General features: G+C 37.6%; 1 protein-coding gene across 1 annotated transcript in view; it reads left to right on the forward strand.

Annotated features, from left to right (window-relative positions):
* The first annotated feature begins 376 nt into the window (after positions 1-376).
* The window catches only part of KCNQ5 (potassium voltage-gated channel subfamily Q member 5), a 185,473-nt gene continuing 181,222 nt past the window's right edge, over positions 377-4,627 (forward strand). The window contains exon 1 of the mRNA XM_006772161.2: positions 377-461. The gene's annotated coding sequence lies outside the window, so the exon portion shown is untranslated. The remainder of the gene's footprint in view (positions 462-4,627) is intronic.

Here is a 4,627-nt window from a genome sequence, read left to right on the forward strand (position 1 = left end):
CTGTGGCACTTGCTCCTGGATAGTGAAGAGACAGAGAAGTATCCCACTGTCTGGGCCTTTCTCAGAACCCCTGCTTGGGAAGATGTTTATGGGAAATTCCTAGATTCTAGGATGTGGACGTTTAAATACAGCATGCAACACACAACCTTCGCCTCACCAATAAAGTTACAAAGGACCCCCATTTGCACCTACATCATATTGTATTTTGCTATTAAAAATGGCTGGTCCCTTCCAGGGCGTGTATGATTTAACCAATCACATGTGCCAAGTCACATGGATCTGGTGCTTTACTCGTTAGAAAGAAGAAATTAAGTCTGTCATGATAAGGCAAGGTTCTCATCAATTTCTCTTTTTTCTTGTCGTTTTACAGGTTTCTCCTTGTCTTTGGTTGCTTGATTTTGTCAGTGTTTTCCACCATTCCTGAGCACACGAAATTGGCCTCGAGTTGCCTCTTGATTCTGGTAAGTGAAACCTATGAACAAAAATGTACATAAAGTTTATGTAATATAAGAACTGTCGATAATATTTATGCAGTGCACACAAAAAGTTCTATCTAGAAAAGGGAGAGTTACTGTCAAGTATAAAAGTTTCAAAGATCACTGAAACGTTTGCCTACCATGTTAACCTTTAGTCAATGTTCAGGATTTCTATTACAGAGGAATATCTTGTGTTATAGCTACATCGCTAATGCAAGTAAATACTTGGAAGCAGTTATAATGATGTTTATCTATGGTAACACATTATAGGAATCAATGTCCATGAGGTCTCTTATTACATTGATAAAAGTTACAATATAGAAAGCACTTTCCAAATAACCACAATTTGGCTGTAGCTAAGTATAATTGGCCAAGAACTATAAGAATATAGCACCTGGTTCATGCTCTTTTCCATTTTTTTAAATGTTTTTATTGATTTTTTTAGAGAGAGGAAGGGGGAGAGAGATAGAAACATGAATTAGAGAGAAACATCATTGATCAGCTGCCTCCTGCACATACACAACCTCTTCCCCCCTCCCCTGCTCCCACACACTCACACTGGGGATGGAGCTCACAACCTGGGCATATGCTCTGACTTGGAATCAAACCAGCAACCTCTTGGTTAATATATCTTTATTGATTTCAGAGAGGAAGGGAGAGGGAGAGAGAGAGAGATAGAAACATCAATGATGGGAGAGAATCACTGATGGGCTGCCTCCTGCATGTCCCCTACTGGGTACTGAGCCTGCACCCTGGGCATATGCCCCAACCAAAAATCAAACCATGTCCTCCTGGTTCATAGGTCATCGCTCAACCACTGAGCCAAACCAGCTAGGGCTCCTTCATGGTCTTTTCAACAAATGGAATGCATTATGAGTTTTGCTGCTAATACAATTCCCTGGTGAGAAATTCTACATTTTGCTGTCAATCCTCAACCACACAGAATTGCTTAATTTATTTTAAAATGGAAAAAGACCCCAGGTATTTTATTCTAAATTATTCTCGAATTTTTGAGCTCTTAAATTTTCTATTGCAACTAAACTATAGCACTGTATTCTCAAATCACACCCAATTGAAAGTTTTGTTCATGTACCTCCATTTTGACCTTTCTTGCTTAGCTCAAAAATATCAGACTTGATAGTCTCAGGGCTGTCTGAATGAACTCTAAACTGGAACTCACTTCCACTCTAAAACCTGATGAGCTACAAAGGAAGAGAGAGAAAGAGAGAATGGGATACAATGGCTGTGTGCCCTACTAGACAGAGATTGGTATGTGCAGCAATAAGCATTTACTACAAGAAAATTATTCTTGCCTTGAAGGTGGAAACTGAAAGATGTCAACTAGTATAACCTGAGCAGAGGGCAGCTACTCTTCTCACCTATGTTTCAGATGGCTAGTTTTTGCTGCTGTTACCGAGACCTCATCAAGTCGCAGTCTACATCAGGGAGAAATCATTTTTGAGCCTGGAACAAATCTAGTCCAGTTTGTTTCATACAAACTGTGCTCAGTTGCATATCGCTAATGTTAAGGTTACTCTTTTGAAACTCAACACAGAGAGTAGACAGACAGACCAAAGAGCACACTGGAGATCTGTTCCATTTGCAAGATTTCCATTTGGGTCACAAGTGGCCTTTTAGCCTCATCACCCCTTTAATAACAAAAAATGATCTGCACACAAGATCTAAGGCACAGCTGGCTTTTATGTTTACATACAGAACTACAACTAGGAATTTTCGAGTCAAAATATAAATCTGATTGTTATATTTGGAAACATGAAAAACTAGATCCACTGCATGACCCCAGAGAAATAGTATGCGGAAATCAAACATAGGCATGCCAAAAAAGGTGTCTCTTATAACCAGGTCAAGAATCCAAAATGTTACCTTCTCTAAATCTCTGAAATATAAACTCAGCCATTGCTCATGAGTTGGTAAATAGTTCTAAGGAACCCATGTTAGTAAAAAGCCCAAAGCTGATGAGTATCTTGATTTTAAAACTTCTGAACAATTGATCAGAGTTTAGTAACTAGTGTGCATTTGAGAAGATAAAAATGTAGATGTCACACATACCTCAGTCTTTTTTTTTTTGCCAGCCTTATTGAGATAAAACTGACATTAGACATTGTGTGAATTTAAGATGTATAATGTGATGATTTTATATATGTAGATGTTGCAAAATGATTACCACAATAAAATTAATTAACATGTCATCACCTCACATAGTTACCATTTGTGTGTGTAGTGAAAACTTTTTTTAAAAATTTTTTATTGATTTCTTACAGAGAGGAAGGGAGAGGGATAGAGAGTTAGAAACATCGATAAGAGAGAAACATCAGGTGAGAGAAAAAAGCTGCCTCCTGCACACTCCCTATTGGGTATGTGCCTGCAACCAAGGTACATGCCCTTGACTGGAATCGAACCTGGAACCCTTGAGTCCCCAGGCTGATGCTCTATCCATTGAGCCAAACCAGTTAGGGCTATAGTGAAAACTTTTAATATCTACTCTCTTAGCCACTTTCAAGTCTACAATACAGTATTGTCAGCTACAAATACCATGCTGTACATCACAGCCTCAGAATTATTTGTTTTATAACTGGAAGCTTGTACCCTTTGACCACTTTCACCATTCCCACCCCCCTCTGCTTCTATGAATTTGGTTTGGGTTTTGTTTTGTTTTTAATTACTGTTTTTTAGATTCCACATAGAAATGAGATCATACAACATTTGTTTTTCTCTGGCTGATTTGTTTCACTTAGAGTAATGCCCTTAAGGTCCATCCATGTTATCACAGATGGCAAAATAAATTTCCTTTCATAGCTGAATATTGCATTGTATACATACCACAGTTTCTTTAAGCATTCATTCATTGATGAACGCTTAGGTTGGTTGTTTCATGTCTTGGCTTTTGTGAATAATGCTACAATGAAGATGGGAGTGCTGATACCTCCTTGCGATTGTGACATCATTTCTTTCAGGTATATATCAGGTATATATCCGTAAGTGGGATTGCTGGATCATATGGCAGTTCTATTTTTAATTTATTGAGGAACCTCCATACTGTTTAACATAGTGGCTTTGCCAATGTATATTCCCACCAACAGTGCAAAAGGTTTCCCTCTTCTCTACATCCTGGCCCAGCATTAGTTATCTCTTATCTTTTTGAGAATACCCATTCTGACGGGCGTGAGGTGATATCTCATTGTGGTTTTTATTTTCATTTTCTTGATGATTAGTACTGTTGAGCACCTTTTCTTATGCTTGTTTGCCATTGTATATCTTCTTTCAGTATTGAATACCTTTGGATTTAGTCCCTTAATGCAAATGAGGCCTTTGTTTTGAGCATGGTGGTAAGTGCTGCAGGTAGAAAGGTGTTGCTGCATGGCTTTTCTTAGGGAGAGAGTATCGTTACCCTCCTATTTTCAAGCTATAGTGATAAATTGTTAGGGTGCGTTTTAACCCAAAGTGTATTCTTAAAACCTACCTAGGAATGTGCAGATTGTGATACAGGTCTAAGATCATACTGATGTTATTCTTCTTCATTAACGTTTTCTCCCAAAATTATGTTTTATTCGAACAAAAAAATAATCAAGCCTAGCCTTTTTATTCTTTAGTGATTAATAAATTAGAAAGCAGAGTATAGGATGGAAGTTTGATCAGTTGTAGAATATTGGTGAGGGGGAGAAGAGAAATCTCAATTATTTAGAGAATCTCTTATTTATTCTTTTAACTTGCACGTTTAAGATAGTTCATTTGATTTCAAAGTATGTCTGTACTCTGAACATCTAATCAAACATGATTCAGAGAACACAGTTCTGATTAGTTCCCAAGATGGAACGTATCTAAAGAATTGCCACTCAAATAGTAATAAGAATGGCTTTAAAAGTGTTTGCAGAAATTTACAATAAAGTCACTTTTGTGTACTTTTGGTCACAAGTATAACCGAGGAGTAAATTTAGGAGAATTGAAGAGCATTATGCTAAGCGAAATAAACCAGTCAGAGAAAGACAACTATCATATCATCTCTCTCATATGTGGAATCTGATGAACAAAATAGATCCAGAGACATAGAAGCAGGAAACAGAGAGAAGGCCAGGAGTAGGTGGGTGGGTGGGGAGAGATTAACCAAAGTATTTATATGCATATATATTCAT

The sequence above is a fragment of the Myotis davidii genome, unplaced genomic scaffold (assembly GCF_000327345.1).
Source record: "Myotis davidii unplaced genomic scaffold, ASM32734v1 scaffold104, whole genome shotgun sequence".
Classification (NCBI taxonomy): domain Eukaryota; kingdom Metazoa; phylum Chordata; class Mammalia; order Chiroptera; family Vespertilionidae; genus Myotis; species Myotis davidii.